This window comes from Crocodylus siamensis, chromosome 2, assembly GCF_052110815.1.
Source record: "Crocodylus siamensis isolate JL-2025a chromosome 2, ASM5211081v1, whole genome shotgun sequence".
NCBI lineage: Eukaryota > Metazoa > Chordata > Crocodylia > Crocodylidae > Crocodylus > Crocodylus siamensis.
The window spans coordinates 116,059,939-116,081,678 of NC_143396.1; the positions used below are offsets into that span (position 1 = coordinate 116,059,939).

General features: G+C 44.9%; 1 protein-coding gene and 1 long non-coding RNA gene across 2 annotated transcripts in view; one reads left to right on the forward strand and one right to left on the reverse strand.

Moving 5' to 3' along the window:
• The window catches only part of SYNPO2 (synaptopodin 2), a 143,283-nt gene that overhangs the window by 61,074 nt on the left and 60,469 nt on the right, over positions 1–21,740 (reverse strand). The window lies entirely within an intron of this gene.
• On the forward strand, positions 1,310–16,963 carry LOC149870654 (uncharacterized). The gene is made up of 3 exons (XR_016440481.1): positions 1,310–1,438; positions 12,651–12,689; positions 16,402–16,963. It is a non-coding gene; the product is annotated as an uncharacterized LOC149870654 (long non-coding RNA).

Below are 21,740 nucleotides of genomic sequence, written 5' to 3' on the forward strand. Positions count from 1 at the left end.
GGCCAGGTCATGCATTTTGCACATTGGTGGGACACTCATAAAGGTAGTACAGGGTGCACTTTCCAAAACTTCAGCTTGAAATACAACAGTTTCCATATTGCCTGGCACCTCAATGTCAAAGAGACTTCTATTTTTAGAGTGGTGTTCCACTCAACCAGCTATATAAGGTTGTGCTGGGGAGATCAGTGCTTTTGTATAATATATCAAAATGCCTGTTATTCACTGGGAGGGGGGAAAAAAGCCTGATTCTACACTTAGTTGTGCTGGTGCAAATCAGGAGGAAATCTACCAAAGTCAGAGGATTTATTTGTGCACGCAATGCTAACAAACGAAAGTACAAGGCAGAACCCAGCCTAGGATTTGGGTTTTGAATCTTACAGGTGCAGGCTTCTCTTGCCCCTTACCCTCCTTGGAGCATAACCTGAAGCTAAATGCTCTAGGCTTTCAATGTGAGAGAGGCTTCTCTGTCAAACAAAATGATGCAAGGGTGGCTTCAAGCACATGGAAGTGACACCTGCTTGCACAGTACGCTATCTTCTGGAACAGACTAGTGAGGCAAATCCAGTAAATGCCTTACTTTCTCTTTTCCTGCTTCCTAAAGAAATTGCTGGGTAAGATACAGACTATCACCTCTAATTGGATTTCTGTTTTCTAGTATTTGATTTTTTTTTCTAGGTGTTGTTCTAACAGTTACACTGTCTATGACCTGTGAATGGAGAGATTCTGGAGTGAAAATCCTCAGAGACAAACATAGTTCAAGGATGATAACCCAGTCACAGTGAATAGCCAAGTAAAGCTGCAATGGCTGAAACACTGGCATTTAGCATGGCCTACTGTAGTGCATTGTATTATGTGTACACAAAGCATATACTGGATGATTTTATTTCTGAAACCTATTCAATCAATTTATGAGAGCAGGCAAGAAAAGGATATTTGGAACTGAAGCGATTGATAGAAAATGTATAATTTTATTGTTGTCATTTTTGCCTTTGGAAGTAATACTTTTGATCCAGGGATGAGTTAGTCTCTGAAAAAAAGAGGGGTTTTTCAGGGTTGATGCAATGCTGTCCGAGGCAGCCCAGGTAACTCTGGCAGCAGCTAACAAGATAGGCAACAGCTGTTCAGCACAATGTTAGCACACTTGTCAGGGCCAGGATGGTCTAGATGAGATATCAGGGCTAAATTAAGGATGCTGGGTCCATTTCTGCTCTACTGTGACAGAGCTCCTGACTTAAATTCCAAGTGAGGGCACTTGGATTGGCTCTATTCTTACTTGTGTTGCTTTTACACTACTGTAAGTAACTTCAGTGGAGCTATACCCGATACAACCTGTTCAGCTTCAAGTAATTAAGAGTCCAAAGACCCACACTGTCTAAAAGGAGACATGAAGGATAACGTGCAGCAACTGGAACCTGTGCCCATGTCCCAGTAGCACAAGGTAAGATATCCTGCTGCTGGACAGGACAAGGCAGGCTGGCCTGATGGCAAAACTGAAACCTAGACAACAATGGCAAAATAGTGAGAATCAGGAAATCAATTTTCCTGCCCAGCAAATGCAATGAGGAAGAGCTGAAAGGGCTGTTCTCTGCTTCTGTACCATTCTGAAATCCACAAAGAAAAGCCCCATGGGGAGTGAATAATTGTACTAGATCTTCTAATGATTTTTAATGGTAATAAAAAGTACCACTCTGTGTTACAAGCCATTCATGCAAAACAAAGTACTCTGGGGGTTGGGGAAAAACCTTTCTATCTTCCTTTTGTGCTTTGCAGAACCCTTAGTCTATGGCTTTTTAACTTATTTTTCCAAACTAGCTCTTTCATTTGTTTAAATAATAAGGATTAGCAACAGAACAGCTAAACTACTCTCTGATGACTCTGTGGACATGTTCCATGAAATTGTAGAACTGTGGTAGAAACAAGTAGAGATGTAAATAAGGTTAGTTGGCTAAAAAGACGCACAATTAAACTTCAACTGTTCAAGCCTCTAAAACAAAAGCAACACTGCCCCCTTCTGGACATGTGCTGCAGCATGCCAAATACATGTCAAGGCCCTAGGAGTGCCAGAACATCATATAATAATGGGAATGGTAATAATATAATTTATTAGTATGATTAGTGGTACTTCGATAGTATAGTTACATGATGCTTGGGAGCTCTAGCTGGAAACTGATAGCTGGCAGATAATTATAGTAGCTGTAATATGAATCATATTGAATTTTAGAAAGCTAGCCTTATACTCTGTAACAGTGATTCTCAACCAGGGTGCTGCAGCCGCCTGGAGTGCCTTGTGATCGATCCTTTTAAGGATGTCATGGGGTGCCATGCGTCCTTACGTGAGCACTTGTGTGCAAACATGATTCACAACATGAATCCAGAGATTTATTTCCATTATGTCAAAAACATACCGAACTGTTGTGGTCTGCGTTCTTCGTAACAAAATTGCTCAATTATTTCTATAGTAAAAATCCCCAACAAGTGAAATTTAAGAAATGGCATTTTCCAAGGAGTTCAGGAGTGTAATGAATGTCTTAAGGCTAAGAAGGCTAAGAAGCACTGTTCTATGACATAAAATGCAATCAGAATTTCATTGCAATGTAGCATTAGCATCTGCAGTACTGCAAACAAACAGCAGTTCCTCATCCTTCCTGTTCCACCCAAGCTTCCTGTCCTCCTGTGTGCTGCGCTTTCTTCTACTCCTTTCCTAGGAGGTACCTTATACCTTCCTATATCTCTTCTCTTCCCACTCATTTACCACTCTCCCTCCCCATTGCCACAGTTCACTTGTTTCCATAAGACAGGAGTGTCATCCATACGGACAGATCTGAGTCTCCCTTGGGCTATTGGAAATTGGGGCATGAAGCTTGTCACAGAATGTGGGGCCCTCGTTCCCCACTGGTCATGGGTGTCAGCAGTGAGCTTTGTTCATAGCCATAGCGATCTGCAAACCCCTGTTGCATTCCCATACTCTGCCTCTAGAGCCACCGCTGCCACCAAAACCTTCCCACCACCGCTGGATCCTGGCCCCAGACCCCCTCGCCGCTTCCAGACCTGTCACTGCCAGACTTCTTGTCACCTTTATACTTGCTACCACAGTGGTCACAGTGGCTGCTTCTGTGCCCCGGGCTGGATCTGACTTGCTAGGAGTCCCACAGTCTGGGTCTGGTCCAAGGTGTCAAGCAAGTTTGACATCACCGTCCTAAAAAATTACTGATGGTTTTCCTCTATGACATTTCTGCCCCTTTCAGCTAAGTACAGACATTCAAAAAGCCCAAGCCTGAACTGATTCAATCTTTGCAGGTTAGTTTAACCTGTAGAGGATGAACTGATTTGCAAGTGGATAAACATTCACTTTTCATTTTGGAAATGCAGGCACATGCCTGCAGTGCCTCAGGCCAGAAGCCTGTGGGTGCTAGAGCTGCTCTCCCTTTCGCAGGGAAGCTGAGCTGGGGGGGGGGGGGCCCAGCAGGCCTGAGTATAATCGAGGAGGGGTTTAACCTTGGCCTGCAGGGTTCAGAGGGTGAGGGAAGATGGAGAGTGGCCAGATGCCTGTGACTGGGGAGGAAGAGGAACGGGAGAGCCCTGCCCACTGCAGCAGCTCCCTGACAGCCGGGAGCAAGCTGGGCACACAGCTCTGCTGCCCAGCTCTGGAGGGAGACTCTTCCTCCCTCTTCCCCGCCAGGTGGGGAGTGGGGATCTGCGTGGTGCTGGAGGGGGACTTTTCCCCTTCCTCCTCCCCCTCCCCACCATGGGACTGCCTCGGCTGGGGCTAAGTGGGGACGGCCATGGGCTGCAGGGGAAGGGCCCTTTCTAGCAGCTGCAGCTCAGTAACAACTGCTCTCCATGCCCAGGCTGGGCCAGGCTGGGCAGCACTACACAGAGTCCCCCTCCCTGCCCCACGGTGGTGGGGTGGGGAAAGGAGGAGGGGGAAGAGTCCCCTTCCAGCACCACACAGAGCCCCCCTGCCCACCCCATGGTGGCAGGAAGTTGGAGGAGGAAGGGGGAATTAACCCCCTCCCTGTTCCCTTAGTGTTAATAGGCCAAAGTGGGATGGCTGCAGTCCCTGAGGGTGGGATCGGAAAGGAAAGGGGGATAAACCCCCTCCCAGGCACCCTGACAGAAGCTGCTGCCCCTCTCCTACACCTTGCTGCTCCAGAGATGGGGGCATGGCCAGATGCCATCTGGGCATGGCCCCATTAAGGCGAAGGGGGCAGGGAAGGAGGGAGAGGCTTAATTCCTCCCTCCGTCCCTTCTGCCCCTGGGGCCGTAGCTGGGGTCTGCCAGCACCAGCCAGTGTCTCCACCTCTGCCACTTGCCTGCAGACAGGCAGACCCTGGCTGCAGTGGGGGGGGGGGCGAGAAGGGAAAGGAGGGAGGAATTAACCGCCTCTCTGCTCACTTTGCCTTAACAGGGCCATGCTGGGATGTGTCTGGCCGCATCCCTGCTCCTGCCAGGGCTGGAGAGCAGAGGGGTGGGGCCAGCCCTGCTCTCCGGAGCAGACAGCACAGCCCAGCTCAGGGCTGCAAAGCATGCTGGGGGACTCTGGTTTAACTTAAACCTGGTTGAATGTACTACCATGCTTAACTGATTTGGGACAAACCAGTTTATGGAACTTCTGTCCCAGACCCCTTCCTGGTTTATTTTAAACCAGTTTTAGCCATTTTGAAACTGGTTTATGTGCACTTCACTTATGTTCTGTTACAGGTTTAAACCACTTTCTGATCACTTAAACCAGTTTATATGTAACTTCTGTCCCTAGCCTTCCACTTCTTGAACCAATTTCCCACTTTTACCAATCTAGGAGCTGAGCAGAGTTGTAGGGGTTAATGCATGCCTTCGTAGACTGTGTAATCAAGTGGAAGTGGACTATGTTCTGTGTGGATTTTATAATGAAAAAGGAAGTGCTCTCAATCACAGACACTTTAACCACAGCCACTGAACGATATTAAACATTTGTTTGAAAAATTTTACTCCAACAGGCGTATACTGTTAAGAAAACCAGTGTGCTGCAACCATATTTACATTTGCCTACACTTTGCTATCTTTGGTACAAAGGAAGGTATAAGTCAATGGTGGCAAAAATGAATTACTTGAAGGAGACCATAAACAGCTTATTAATTGCACAAAGAGAATTTTGTATGGTGGAATTAATATCAAATGAAAATGTGATCAGCTCACTCCGATGGCAACTTCCAAATGGTAAGAAGTACAACTAACCAAGGAGCACTTTTATGAGCAGGAGAAAGAGGCATCAGCTGTCTTTAGTGAGTGGGTTTATACCACACAATTATGGTCAAGGTAGTCACTTTTTAACGTTGGTCATAGCTCAGGCAAATAGGTCCAGAAGCTGCCTCTCTAACATAGTCCATACATATAATTTGCAACAGAAATAGAGTTTGGAATTCAATGGGAAATAAGATGCTCAACATCTTAACATCTTTTGCCCATTTTTATATGATATTAAATCCAAAAACAAAGCCCATGTGTCACTGAAGGTTATCATTAGGAAGACAACACATAAGCTTTTTCTCTATGTTCTAAAGAGAAAGAAAATTGGAATAGCTCATTGCTGAAATACCGCTCAGGCATCTGCAAGAGGCAAATAAGATTAACTAGCAGCATTACATTCTAAACAAAGAACATCAGTCTGTAAGTCATCTGATTATACAATGATTTCATCAGACCTTCCCTGGTTGAACAGACAGAGGTTAAATCAGCAGAGCAAAAAGCACACAACGTTACTGGAAACAGCTGCATCTTTTTTCATGGAAACCTGAATTTAATTAGACAAAGATTAGTACGTGGTTTATAAATTCTTTGGTCATTATTGGGTTTGTTTTCCAACTGAGGGGAGTCATTTGGTGTAGCTGCTGTAGAATAAATGCAATGGCAAGCGTAATTCATAAGAGCCCAGATCAACAAAGGGAAATAAACTGGATTAAAGGAAATCTTATGCTATTGCTAGACCAAAGCAAACTGTTTTTATTGTTTTTATTTTTTTCCTTCCAAGTCTGGGAGTATCAGGAAAACAGGAAATGTTTGTGTTTTAAATAAGAAGGATGAGATAATGCAGACTCTGTGTGAATAGGGAAGAGTACAGTAAGGAAGAAGAAAGAGGTCCTCCAGAGCAATGTGGGCATACCTTTGCAAAAAATGTGTAACCTTGGCCTTTTTGCCCAAGAAGAAGGAAGGAGAAAAGCTGAGAGAAATCTCCACAGCACTTCTGCTGATACAGCCAGGCCCAGAGCCAGATGTAAACCTAACTCCTGGACAGCTTCAGACCTACTGAATCAACCGTAGACTATAAGTCCTCATCCCTTTCTCTAGGTCTAGTATAGAGAGAAACTCAAGCAAATCTGCTGGGTGGGTGGGTGGGTGAATGGGCATGTTGTGTTGTTTGCTTGAAGCCAAGGCTCAAAACAAGGTGATTTTGTATGAATCACATTTTAATACCCAGCAGTAATGCATTCAAGGCCTCCTCTAATTGTTACATGTATTATACAATGACATGGTTAATTGCATAATTTACACTAGCTACACGTGCAAATTAACTATCGTGCCTTAAAAAGGTCCAACCAGCTATAAAGTTGAGAGATGGAAAATGTGTAGGAACTTTATAGCTGGTTTCTATCCAACTTTAATTTTCTTGTGTAGCCTAGCCCTCTGTGACTGGGAGCCCTGTCAGCTGACAGGACTCCTAGCCACAGCAGTGACCAATGGGCTGCCATGGCTGGGAGCCTCATCAGCTGATCAGAGCTCCCAGCTGGGGGAGCCCACATGCACCCCTGAGACTGGGAGCTCCCAGCTGATGTTGGCTCCCAGCCATGAGAGCACATACCCCTGCTTCTATGGCCCCACCAGCTGATAGGACTCCCGGATGTGGAGGCAACTATTGCACACCCCATGGCTGAGAGACTGCAGCTGACACGGTGTCCTAACCACGGGGGCCCTTTATGCACCCCTAAAGCTGAGAGATCACAACTGATGCAGTATCCCAGCTGTGGGGGTGCTTCATGCATCCCTGCCACTGGGGGACTGCAGCTGAGGTGATGTCCAAACCATGGAGGTACACAGAGAGCTCCACAGCTTAGACACTGCGTCAGCCACGAAAGGTGGTCCCAACCATGAAAGGTGTATGGAGCGTCCTCAGTTGTGGTCATTTGTGGTCTCCCTGCTGCAGGGACCCCTGAGGCTGGGTGCCTGGGTCAGCTGATGGGAGCTTGCTTCTTGCTAGTGCAGGGGGAGCCCACAATGCCATGCAGATGTGGCATGGCAGGAGGTGTGTTTGTGTGCATCATGCCTCAGATCCTATTGCGCCTTTACCTGCACATATAGAGGGTCCCTTATAATAACACTTCCCGAGTCTTTCTCATAACTCAGGTTATTCAAATATAAACCCCCAAGGCTCCTTCGAAAGAAGGAATTCGAAGCAACATTTCCCTGTCATTCTTTTTAATTGTTCAGATTTTTAATATATCTAATTCCACACTTCTTGCACATAAAATTTGTTGTGAGAACCTCCTGGATTCTCTTTGGAATTTGCAGGTTATTTCCTGAAATAAGAGTAAAACAAAAATAAAGTGATTTTAGTTTTGTATCCCAGACTTTCTGGAGTCTGACTTTAAAAGTGGCACTATCCATTCTTCTTAGAAGATCAATATAGGATGATTTCCTTTTGGTCTTTCCTCCATTTAGGAATATAGAGTTGGAAGGGACCTCAGAGGTCATCTAGTCCACACACAGATGCAGTGAAAAAGTCCCACTAGTTTTATCCTTTTTTTGAACGTTCTGTTTTTTTAATTGCCTTTGTGGACAACATTTTTAAAAGCACAAAAATGACTTAGGGGGCAGATTTCCAAAGGTATTTACTTGTCTTAAGAGACAGAGAGGTGCTGATGGGATTTTCAAATGGAGCTAGTACCTATCAGGCAGCTAGACACTTCTGAAAATCAATGTCCCATTTTCAAAAGTAACCTGGGGCACTTACAGAAGTTACATTTTTTGTGTGACGAGGCCCCACTAGACGAGGCACTCTAGAACCATAACAACAAATATTCATGGCTGTCCTGCACTTTTAAAATGGCCAATAGCACAAAAAAATTGACCCTTATTTAATCAGCTATGGCAGAGCACCTTAGGGAACTTCCGTACAGGTTTCCTGCAAGAGTGAATTATGGGCAATTTTGCCCACATCCTATGCACCTTTGCAGGGCTGGCCTGGAGCTTGCTTAGGCAAGCAGCAACCCAGCCCCGACCTTGGGTCTGCCACAGAGAAGAGATATTCTTCTCACCTCCAGAGAGGGGAGGAAGGGAGAAGGCAGGTCAGAGGAAAGTACTTCTCTTGACCCATTTCAGCTGGAGGGGGCAGAATTTGAACCCCCATGCCCTGCAGGCCCAACCAGGGCTTGGATCCATCACCCCTGCCCCAGCTCCTAGTGCAACCATTTTGACCTGGCTGCCACACCAGGAGCTAGGGTCGGGGGGTGAATCTGAGTACCCAGCTGCGTGGGCCTGGCCTAGCTACCACTGCTGGGGTCTTGGGAGGGGGAGCTGGCCTGGGCCTATAAGGTGGGAGGACTCAGATTCAACCCCAGCTCCCAGTGTAGCATCAATGTCCGCTGTCAAACACCGGGAGCTGGGTCAGAGGGTTAAGCTCCCTTTTTTTTTATCCTCCTTCTATAATAGTCTAATGTAATGAAAATACCTTACTTTTATAAAACAACATGAAAGCCCTTTACTGAAATCCCATTTTGGTTTAATAGAAAGCTCAGCAAGTAGCAAAAGTTTTTGCTTTTCCTAGAAATATTTGACATGATTAGATATTTCGTTTTTACATTAAAATGATCCCTTAAAAAAAATGAAAGCACAAGTTAACCTTGTGCATAAACTGGCTGGAATGACATGAGGAGCAAATGCAACCACGCTTCAGATGGCCACTCTAGCACAGTCATTGCTGGGGTCATTTGACCCCAGTAATCTTTCCTGCCATGGCAGGGGGTCAGACTAGATGATCTGCTCAGGTCCCTTCTGACCCTAGAAACTATGAAACTATGAAACAGTGCTCCCCAGTTTAGAACAAACTGGCCCCGCGCAGCTCTGCTGCAATGCCACATGTGTGAGGAAATACCATAAGACCATCAGTAACCCAAACCTCCCAGTCAACAAGGACCTCACTATGCCACCAGTGGATAGGCTCAAATCTAGAAAGCCCTTCTGGAAATACGCCAAGAAGCCCTACGGTGATAACAAGAGCATCGAAAAACAACGGAGGGAAGCCTGGGCAAATACCAACCTGCCACAGAAATACATTGTTAGAGACCCTACAATCCCCCCCAGCCAGGATTTGACCTAGACAGAAAGATTTGGTCCTCCCTGAATCGCATCTGGACACTTCATGGAAAATGTGGACATCTGCTTCATAAAAGGAGAATCAAAGAGAGTCCAGGTTGTGATTTGTGGTCCGACTTTTCAGACGGCACAACACATTGTGAAGGATTGCCCAATTAGATCATTTAATGGCAATTTAAAATCAATCCATGCAGCCACCCCTGAACCAGTTGAATGGCTGTCAAATTGAGATATCAATCTATGAATGTTGCAATTCTAAAATGGCATACAAAAGAGAGAGAAAGATCCCTTAAATGACTTGCTCGAAACTCTATTAATTGTTCTCATCTAGGGCAGCAGAGGGCAGTGAATCCACTGTGAAGGAAAAGAAAAACTTAAGATGAGCTGGGGAAAACTACAACATTTTCATCCAATTCCACGTATATTTTCCAGTCACCCCCCACATCACATCACAGGGCGTGTGTATGATGAGTATGTTTAAAAATATGCCATAAAGTTTAAGTTGATCGCTCGGTGTTCAGCAAAAGGCTTTAGGAGAGAGCAAAAGGGAAAGAGGTAAAAGAAAAGATGGAGGGCAAAAGGAAAATTCTGGAAAAAGACTGAGAACAAGGACAGACAGATACTAGGCATTTGAAATTAGAGGTCTTCAGAAAGATATTAAGATATTCCCCCCACTCCCATCCACCCACTCATTGGAAAGGTTAATTTTTTTTTAATGTGGTAAGCGGGGAAAAAACATTAGGCTGAAAGCTGAATTAAAACTAGTCTTCTCTTAAAAGTGTAAATGAATTGGCTTTTGTTGTGAAAAATGTAACATTTTCAAGGAAAGCAGTAATTTTCTAGGAAGACTTGTTTGTAGGAAAAAAGTGTTAACAGAAAAGTTTTAAGTACTCTTGCTTGAAGCTTTTAGAAATAACTATTATGAATGGGAATAGAAAACTAACTCAGAATCCAAAAGAACTCTCCATATTAAAGCTTGAAAATATGGCTGATAGCAGAGAAAATGCCCTTTGGTTTTGCTAAAATATGATTTTTTCAAAAACTTTATAGCATGTGTTTAAATTAGCTAAGGATAAAAATTACAAGGTTGATTGATTTTTCTCCATCCAGGCGGAGCCAAATCTAGCTGAGATCAGACAGAAATGAATCCCTATTCTGTAGCATTAGCGCAATTGGTTCATTCTGGTACAGAAATTACTCTGCGCCTGCATCTTCTCACACATTTTTTGATGTGGTATTATAATGCTTATCTCCAAAACTCACTGGGAAGAAGAAACAGATGAGGTCTGTTTTGAAGTGTAAAGAATACTAAATAATTGACCAAAGAATCATTAGTAATGCCTTCAAATGTCTTCTTTTTTCCTCAGAGCAGAGATTTTATTTAGGTTGGAAAAACTAGGAGGGATTTTTTGGTTTTAATCAAAAGACTGGTCAAAATGCTGCGCTTGTACAGAATACCTAATGATGATTTCCTATCACGACAAGTTTTTACTAGGCACTCATTACTGTCATGTCTAGATACACTCGCAGGCTGTGTCCACATGAGTAGGAGTGTGTGTTTGCAGCAGCCCAAATAGTAGAGCCACAAATTTGCTCCCTGGCAGAGGCTCAGTGTGCCTTGAGGTGGGAAAGCAGGCTGCTACCTGGGCTGGCTGCTCCCATGTCTCTGCATGGTCTGCATTGAGACACATGGAGATGGGGGAGCACCCAACCCAATCTTGAGATGCACTACATCCCAGCTAGCTGGGGAGCAGCTGGCTGGGGCACAGGGCACCTCAACGCAGGGGTTGCACAGCACACAGAGATGAGGGAGGAGGCAGGTTTCTCCACATTTGTCCTGGCACCCAACACTTTGGCATGCTTTGTGGCGCTTTTTTTTTTCCAGGGTTTTTTTTTTTTCCTCCCAAGAAGTCCTGGTAGCAAATGTTGCTCGAGCAGCACAGCAAGTGGTTTAACTTGCAACCTGTGCAGTTTGTGGCACTGCAAAGAGGTTTATGGCACCACAAACCACATGTGCCTGCACGTCTGGATTCGGCCACAAGGTTTAGAATAACTAGCAGATTTTAAATAAAGGATACTAGTGTATTTTCATTAAAGCATATTGATTTTGAAATTTCTGAACTAAGAAGCTCATGATGAGTAGGTTTCCACAGAGGTCAGTCTTGAGCTTAGCTCTATTCAATATTTTCATTAATAACTTGGATGACAGAATAGAGAGTTCACTTACAAAAATTTCCAATAATAGTAAGAGAGATTGAAAGCGCTATGGAGGAAAGCTTTCAAAATGAACTTTTTAAATAGCAGGGATGGTCCAAAATCAACATGGTGAGATTTAATTAAGAAAAGTACAAAGTTGGCATGTCTACCTCTGTATTTATGTGCTCCTAAACTTAATACGCTTTTGCTTAAGGCACACTAAGGCAATTTTAGGCACACATCTACACGTGGATGTGCACATTAAATTTAGGTACAAAAAGCTAAGTCACATTAGCGCATGTGCAAACGTATTAATGCTCATTAACGTGGCGTCTATCCATTGACACACACCGCGTTAATGTGAATTAATATGTCTACACGTGCACTAATGCGACATAGCTATTCACGCCTAGATTTAGGCTCTCGTAGCCTTAAATTGCCATTCTTAAGGCACATTATGGGCATGCACATGTAAATGCACCCTTAATGCACCTTAAAATGGCGATTTTAGGCTAAGCCTGCTTAAAAGAGGCACATGTAAATGTGCCCAGTGTGATGCTTAGGAAGAAAAAAATTGGCATAAATACAAGATATGGAGGGTGACTGCTAGGCAGCAGTAAGTCAAAAAATGTGTGTGTGGGGGGGTGTTGTAGTGAACCACAAACTATTCCAGTCAAAATCTGATGTTGTGGGGAAAAAGGCAAGCATTAACATGGGCAACATTAACACTTAGAGGACACAGGAGAAAATTTTTGCTCTCTACTTGGTGTTGATGAGGCTGGAGTGTTGCATCCTGTCCTAAGCACTTCAAGTTATACAGACTCCATAGGACAGCAATAAAAATAGAAAGTTTAGAAAATGTGATTGGTGGGTAAAGGTTAAGGTTTGCTTGAACTATACATGTGAAGACTGATATTATGGTAATAGTCTTCCAGGATGTAAAAAGTTGTTATGAAAAGGCTAAGTGACAAGGCGTTAGATTATCTGTAATTAGCATACATATTAAGAAGGCTGGATTGTACTCTAAACAAAGCCAGATTAGGCCTCAGATGCATTTCTTATGGAATTGAATGCACATAATAAAATGCACCTGCTTGTCATCTGACTAGGTGCAGAGAGATGACACAGAAGGAGAAGCTATATCTGAGGTAAGTAGGGTCATATCTAAACAGCAAATGACTCTGTTGGGCAGTGGTGCTTTTAAACTTGCTGCATTGCTCAGTGCATGCAACCCCTGACCAGAAGCATTGTACCCATGTAGTCCACAAGGTGCTAATCAGGCTAATTGGCACTGTCAATTACTAAACTTTCCATTTTGCCACTGCTGGGAGCACAGACCATTCTGCCTCTTGCTTCTCCAGAGTTAACTGTCAGCCAATACCAAGAATATATATAGCATGCTGTATCACCTCTAAACCTAGGGCTTTGTGTACGTCTTTTTTTAGACCAACACAGCTACAACATAGATTTTTGAACCATGGAAGATATCATATTTTAGCTGTTTTGAAAAGTAAACTTCATTGCTAAACAAGAAACAAGGATTTTTCACCTCCTTATCTCTCTCTGACATTGGACACCAACAGCCTTATTTATACATCAAAGACCAACACTCGCACAAAAGGACTCAGAGATACCCAGGGGAATAAATTTCCACTCTCTACATCCCTTGAGCAAAATGAAGTTTCCTTTCTATCTAAGAGGACTTTTACAATCTTTGATTCCTCCTCAGCCTGAAGAAGGGTGTTTCTGCCTGAAAGCTTGCAAAGAAAGGGGGGTTTTTGCTACTAATTAGTTCGTCTAATAAAAGATACAAGAACTTTGTAGATCTCTCTTTTCTCAGACCAACATGGCTACAACATAGATCCCTATAACAGGCTGTCAAACATTTTGCTCTGTTCTGTTCAAAGGCAGGAAGCTGTATTCTGCATTCAAGAGAGATTTCTGCCAACTTAATCCCAGACAGTATACACCAGAGTGATTTAACCTTGAATTAACAAATCTGTAGGTGCTTATAGCAAGGTTTGCCTGAGAGACTAGGAGGTTTAGGAGCAGATTCTCGGGTAGTTCAGAAGTCTAGCTCCAGGAGTCTTGCCCTCGGTTTCGTGTACAGCCACAGATGTCAGACTCTATTTCTGATCATTTCTACTGTCTGGAAAACACAAATGCTTTTTAAAGCTTGGGCTAAGAGGAGTTAAGTGGTAGGGTGATTTAAAGCATAGGCCCTTCACCTCATTTTGAACCAAACTCCTTTCTAACATAGGGGATGTAACATGAGTTTGATCTCAGGCTAATCCCCTGCAAATGCTTGCTCACCTTACACGTAGGGCACATATCAACACTGTGCATCCCTAAGGAGAGGCCCAGCTGGAGAGGAACAAGTCAAAACTGGAAGGCTGAGGTACAAACAGCAATACAGAATGCTTCCCTCAGCAAACGTGTCTCAGGTTTGGTCCATGTTGAACTTTTGGGGGAACTCTCATACATTACTGTGATGATACGTAAGTACAATCAAGAAACTGAAATTTCACTTTCTGGCCCAAGTTACACAACCTACAGATAACACGTTACATGTCCCAGTCTCCTGGCCCAATGACGGCTGTTACAATTACCACTAGCCCTGCCCTGAGCAGCATTAAATATTACAGTGATTGTGACACTACCAAAACAGCATGAATTACCCATAAAGAATCATGTAGACACATGCTTTGCCATGACTACCAGCCTGACACTAGCATGTGGATGTAATAAACCTCTTTCTTTTTCACCTATCTGTAAAAGTAAGGATTTACTTTAGGGCTCCATCTGAGAGACAAGTACCAGACAAGTACAAGCAGTTGGCTGTAAAGCTCAGAGATGTGTTCCCTTCCCCTGCTTTCCCCCTTCCTTTTTCAGAAACCTGCTGGCTCTAATTAGTTCCCTGTTAGTGACAGATAATACAATATAGGTAGACGTACATCTTCTCACAGCTTGGGGCAAAGTGTGAATCCTGGCTCTGCAGAGTGCTTGGCCAAGGGAACAGAGCCATGAAGGGAACGGCTCCTTCCACTTTCTTCTACAAGGGTGAGGCAGTTTGCGTTCACGGCAAATCCCTCCATCGAAAGTGCAAAGGTGTCTTTAATTATAACTTTGTTATCCTGTGAATGTCAAAAGGAAATGGACAAAGGCCAAGCCGCTTTAAGCAATTCCATACTGTTGTGCTCACAAGAGCTGGGAATGGTTATGAAGCTGGTAAATAAGAAATACAGTCCCATTTTTTTTCCTGCAGAAGGTTACTGCCAGACCCCAGTTTTTGTGCTGTGGCAATTATCGAACTTGAATGGGACTCAGTGAGGAATCTAGGGAACATAAGGCATTAAAATTGTGTTTGCTTAGAATCACCCAGTCTGAATAGGAAGCGTCTGGATCTAAATAATCTAAATTATGGGAGAGATCAAGAAAACAGAAGATGACATTTCAGTGAAGGGCTCTATCTTAACATAAACAAATCACACTGGTTTCTTTTGAAACTCCACTGTCCCAAGCTTGACACCAGAATAAACAGAACACTGGTTGAATTTCCCAGTGGGAAAGTCCCTGAAGTGGAGGGCTATTGGGGAAAAGCATGTCTGAAAATCTCTGGCTTAGTTTTACTCATTGGGTTTGCAACAAATTAAAAATGACATCTTTCTAATTTTAGTAGAGTCTGAAAGGGAATTGTGAGGACTGAAGGAGGACGGGGCTTGCACCTTCTGAGGGACACAGGGAAACTTTTTATGTTTAAAAAATGTATCTGTTTCCCCAGAGGAAACTTAGACTCGATTAGTATGGATGAAGTTATAGGAGCAAATCAGATCAGTTGTACAGGGCTCCAAGGTCTCAAAGTAGGGACAGAGGCAGAACATATGTAGACAGGGATCGTGCCCTTCTGTGTATATGTTCGTACCCAGCACAGTGGAGTCAAATTGGACCTAAGGGGCATGTCCAGAAAAGCAAGAATGGGACCTTGTGCTGCAGCTATTTGTCCCCGGGGAATGCCCATGCCACGCACGCTCTGGCATGTGCCAGGTTACTCTGGGTGCAGTAAGGGAGGCCCCAGCAGCCCTACCTGGAGTCTTGGGGATCTCTGGGCACTGCAGCCACAGCAATCCTGCAGCAGGAGGCCTGGCTGGCAGCCAAAATGTGGCTTTGGTTGGCCAGGCTTGGGTTTTGGGCAGCATGGTCTACTGCCACGTGCCGCTTTTTTTTAGCTTGGGTTTTTTTGACCCCGGAATCTCCCAGGATCAAAAAACTGCCCCGCACTACAAAGTAGCAGAGCGGGGAATGCCAACATGCAGTGTGTGGCACCACAGATGGGTCTGCAGTGCCACATACCACACGTCCTCACTTGTCTGGATGCACCCAAAGGGCACGTCCCCATAAATTTGTGCTGCTGCTTTGTGACCCAGGGCATGCCCTTGCGTGTGCACTCCGCAGCATGCCAAATTATCCCAGGTGGGATAGGGGTGGCTGGTCCCAGCAGCCTTACCTGGGGCCCCAGGGGCCTCCTGGGGCAACAGCAGCACCAATCTGGCCACACAGATCCTTGCCAGCAGCCAGAGCATGGCTCTGACTGGCCAGGCTCCATTCCTGGTGGTGCATGCCTTTGCCACGTGTGCTGCATTGTTTTTTGCAGTGGTTTTGTTTTTTTTATATTGAGGCATCCTGGTATCAGATTTTGGCATTGCGTTGCAAATTTGCAGTACAGCACAGCATGCAGTTGCATGTTCTTCATGTGCAGTTTGCAGCGCCGCAAACCACATTTGCCCACTTGTCTGGACATGCCCAAGGGGGACAAAACTCCACCCTTTTACATAGCTGATCTCTACTTTACCCCCTCAACAGATTCAAGGTGGAACAAAGGAGAGTACAGATTTGAAAGATCGTCAGCATGGACATAGCCACTGCAGTTATGCGTGGAATAAACAGGAACACCGACTAGAAGAAGCCAGTCTCATCTGCTTCTCGTAACTTGCAAGGGCAGCCACAGTCCATCTGGAAGCAAAGCCCATTTACTCAGGCTTTCATGCAAGAACAAAACTTGTCTCTGACCATCCAGTTTAAACACCTCTAGCAATGTTTTGCTGAATCAGCAGCATTTCATTCGCTGATAAAAAATGGACCGACTCAGTAACAAAACATCTCTTGCTGTGTTTGCTATCGCTGTTTAGCTGGAACAGACAGGCTTGCTCCACAGATGCTGCACAGCATTCCAAAAGCCAAAGGTCATGTTGAAAGCTCACAGCACACTGTACACAAGCCAAGCAAGGAAATGCTCAACAAGCCTTTGGAGAGCAGTGTCCCAAAACATCCGTTTATTTTACTTGACAGTCATTTCAAGCCTGTGGGCCTTGTACCTTGAATTTCCCACAAGAAGTCATTTTCCATGCAAAATAGTTAATTCTCTTCCCAATATGCAGGTACAGATACAGGATGGTAGAACATCCTTATAAACACATTCTCTCCCCTGCCCCATCCCCAAAACACAGAGATAGTATGTCACTTAAAGTATCTACGAACTGTGTGATGTTTGCACTAAATTGCTGTGTCCAGACCAGCATGGATGTGCAGTACTGGGTGGGTGGGTGAGTGGGAGGGAGGGGGTGGTGGTTGACCCCAGGAGATCCCGGGATCAAAAAAAAACATGTCTTAAAAAGGGATCAAAAAAACCCCATGCCTTAAAAAACTGGGGTGGTGCACCTAACGGCAGCGTGTGCTGCCCAAAACTGTAGCTTGGCTACCAGAGCAACATGCCAGCTGCTGGCCAGGCTTCAAGCTGCAGGAGCACCATGACTGCAGTTCTCTGAGGTGCCCAAGACCCCAGGTAAGGCTGCTAGAGCCAGTGCAGTTGCTGCCCCAGCCTCCCCTACCCCACTCGGAGTAACCTGCCATGCACCAGAGGGCTTGTGGCATGGGCTTTCCTCAGGGACAAATAGCAGTGGCACAAGATGCGTTATTTCTTCTTGTCCCCAAGGAAGGAAAATGTTTGTGCTCATGTGGATGTGGCCAATGGGTTCAAGTTCAATCTTTTTTTAAATCTGAATTTGGACCCATAAAAGTGGAGAAATCTGTCTTCCAGTACCTCTCTTCTTTTTCTTTTTTCTTTCTTTTTTCTTTTGTTTGTTGAGGTAGTCCTCTTCTGTAAAAACAGCCCATTTGACAGAAATAGACGATGGCATTATGTTTAAGCCTGTGTTGTGCTGCTCTAAAGCAGAGGTTCTCAACCTTGTTAGACTCAAGGCATCCCTCAGAAAATGTCAACTCTTAGTTTTCAGTCACTTCTGACTTGATAAAATAAAGAATTATTGTGTTGCAAAAAACTCAGGAACCACAGCAGGTTGTTTTTGACATAGAGGCGGGCAATTATTTCAGCTGGAGGGCCACTTAATTAGTTTTGGTGAGCTGTCGAGGGCCGCAGGGGTACCCCTGCCATTTGATAGGTGCCCTGGCCCCTGGTTGTCATCTTGGGACTGGGGGTTGATGTGGGGCAGGAAGTGGGTGTGTGGGGTTTGTGGGGTATGAGGGATGATGGGGGGACTTCCCACACACTCCTCTCAATGATGCACAGCCCCCGCCAGCAGCAGCAAGTAGCAGGCAGGTGCTTGGAGTGCCCATGGCCCGCACATGGTTCTGGCTAGCACCTGCACATGGTGGCAAGGAGTGCAGCCAGGCTGGCCTGCCTCTATCGTGCAGGGCTCCCTGCAGTACACATGCAGCTCCTGGCACTTGTATGCCACTGCAGGAAGCCCCATGCAATGAAACCAGCTGCCTTTCCTGTCCCCTGGCATGCAGAACCAAGGACCCTACCAGAAGTTGGGGAGGGAGCCCCACCCTGCTGATTCCCAGCAAAGTCCTGGGACCTGGCAGGGGCTAGGGTAGGCAGCTGGCTCTATCACCCCGGGCTTGCCCTGGTGGCTTGTGAGTGCTGGGAGCTGCACATGCACTTCAGGGCACCCTGTGTGATAGGGGTGGGCTAGCCTGGCTGCACTCCTTGACACCACATGTAGTGCTGGCCAGAGCCACGTGCCACTGGGTGGCAGTGCCTGTGTGTGTCTTGAGCACCCCAAGCGCCCACTGCCAGCTGCTGCTGCTGGTTGTAGAAGCTGTGCACCATAAGGGAAGTGTGTGTGGGGGGGAACCCCACACCCCACCACCCTCCATCACATCCTCACCCTGCCCAGCCAAGGTCCATGCTCTCACTGCTCCCCTGGACAGGGGCTTTGTGCTCCTGCAAGCTTCACGCTCCATGTGCCTGCACAGCTCCACCTTCCCCCCACCTGCTTCCCTACCTGCTTTCTGGAGTGAGCGCTGCACTAGGGAGATAAGGATGTGTTGCTGAATGCCAGGGAAGCCCAGCAGGTCCCGCAGCGGCTGCACCAGCAGCTGAATGCTGGCTGGGCTGGGCCCTTCCATGCACGAGGGTGGCAGTGAGACACTTGGGCTGGGCATGGTACAGTTAGTTGGTGGGCGCCCACGGGCCATGTAAAATTGCCTGGCGGGCCAGATTTGGCCCGCAGGCTGTATTGCCCACCCCTGTTTTAACACCATGAATTCCAATTTGAAATTGCTGGGTTTATCTTTTGAATCATGTTTTCACACTCAACAGTCTTAACATTGCATGAAACCCCATGACACCCCTGAAGATCCTTCGATTGTAGGTTCTCTAGTTGAGAATTACTCAAAGAGGTTCTTGTGGACAAAGCCTGAGAGTTGCAGATAAACAGAGAGCCTGTAGGGAAGATAGCTACCTGCTGGCTTCTATGAATGAGCAAAAGAACTAGGTATAGGGGCCTAACCTCATTGGCAAATTATTCGCATGTGCTATTTTCACCTCTTTTATGCGACAGTTTGATGCATTTTTGTTAAAATGAAGTTAAGCTTTGGAGTTGGAAGTAGATAAAATAGGTACATTTGGAAATGGATAGATAAGTGAATAAAGTCAAATGTGCCTGGGGTCAGGAGTCACCCTAACTTTGGACACAGACTACAATGGTGAGGGAAAAACACCTAAAGCAAAGCAAAGCAAGAATAAGAAGGGTGGATAAGGATTCAGTTGGGATTTTGGATGTGAAGTCTTCCCCATTAAAATTTTTACAGCACTACATAATTTGATTTGAGATGGCCTGGAAAACTGAATGGTGTCAACATGGGATAGGGAGCAACAGGCTGGCAGAACAATGATGATGATTACTCCTGCAGAAGCAGCTGAGAGCAGAAAAGCAGCTCCCAGTGAAGGACCCTGGGAGAGGACCTTCCTATCCAATATTAACTATGGCCTGGAGAGGTAACAGAGCCCCTGGAAACTACATGCCACATATGGGGGAGAGTACCACCTGCCTGAATTGTGGACTCTAAACTATGACTTGCTAATTGTGACTGACTAGAACCAAAAGCATTACAGGTATTTCCTCACTCCCATCACACCTCTGGGAGGAGGACAACTTTCAAGCATCTCTTGAAGGCTCAGATCAAGTGTAGTGGCTTCTTAAGCTGGCAGGGGAAATACCATGTATTTGTGTCCATGAAGGCAGTTTTCCTGAAGCGCTCTGTGGGAGATCTGCTCTTCTGGTGTAGTTCAGTGCCTGCCAAAGTGTAGCTGCTTTAAACCCAGTTTATGGAAATGGGAGTCTCCTCCCTTGCTTGCTCCAAGGGCTGCATGGCTAAGGGCAAGCAAAACTCAGAGGCATCTGAACCCCAAGCCTCCAGGCTTGGGCCTGCAAATAAGATGCCTGCAAAAGGTTTTGAAAACATTTGAAGCCCCAGGTTTTGGTGGAGGATGTTTGCCAGTAGTAGGACCACTTATGGTTCTGGACTCTTGGATTTGGAATTAGTTTTGGCTAATTTGGCCTCAGATACAATTTTTTTTTTAATTGATAAATAACCTTGGGGTAATCTCACCTGATTTCCCTAAATTGCTGTTTATCATACTTTTCTGTTGAAAAAGTCTTATTTGCTTAACTTCTGGAATTCTGTGGTCTGTGACTGGGAAAATTTTGCTCATCATAAGTGCCCAGATAGTTCACTTAGTTTTCCCATGTTTCTGGGTAGGAATTTGATCCTTTGTTATTTCAATTTATTAATAGGAACCCCTAGAAATCAAACCTGGCCATTTTTAATACCAAACAGCACTGGGTAGAATGCATGAATACCAGTTCTGACTAAATCAAGGGTTAAGAAACTCACCTAGATCTCTTACACTCCAGGTAAGTCCCTTAGCCACAGGAATATAGGCTGTTTTGTGTGGATGGCTCTTTCTCTTGCTTGCTCCCTGCCCAGAAATTCTATTGTGGACCTGGGAAACTTTTCTAGTGGAAATGTCTTGGAAATGGATATGTTTTCAAAAGAAGTATTGTGTTTATTTGATGAAAAAATGTTTCCTTGAAAAATTCTTGACCACCTGTAGCTGCTTAGCTGTAATTTCCTCCTTCTCTCCTTAAAATAAGATTATATAAATGCTTCTTCATAAATACTCCAAGAACATGGATAGTCCCAGAAAAGCAGTAGCATTCTAAAGAAAGACTTAGACCTAATACACTATCGATAACTTCCTATATACAGTAGATTGCCTCTATTAAGTTCAGATGGAATACGTCACAATGTAGCAGGTGAGCTTGTTGTTTGCTCTCCATTTTTTAAGTATTCCACAGAATAACATAAATACTGAGTTCATGTGAGAAAAAGAACATGGCTATTCAGATGGTACACAGGACCGCAGGCATATTACTGTTTACTGAAATAAGAATTTAACCTAGAGGTAGGAGGACAAAAAGGAAACTGGTTCAAACCAGTGGTATTCAGTGTGTTTGGACCTCTGTCTCCCTGGTTGCAATGATGCTAAACAAGAGGAGATGAACAAATAAAATCATATCCTAGAACTGAAAGAAGCAAAGGGGATTTCTGCAGCATGTGTGTACAAAAGCCCTTCAGAGTTTTGATAGTTCGTCAGCAGCAGTAATTTTCAGTTAAATGAAATGTAAGTATTTATATGAACTGTGCAACCAGCCAATATTGTAGTATTGTAGGAGTAACTCTAACATAAAAATTCACAGGTGTCTATCAACTATGGTATATGGTTGATTATGTAGACTGGTTGATCTGGTTGATTACGTAGGCTGATACTTGTCTTCACTAACAAGGGTTTAGCCCATTCTAGGTAGAGAGATGGCAGTGGTCTCCAGGGCTGG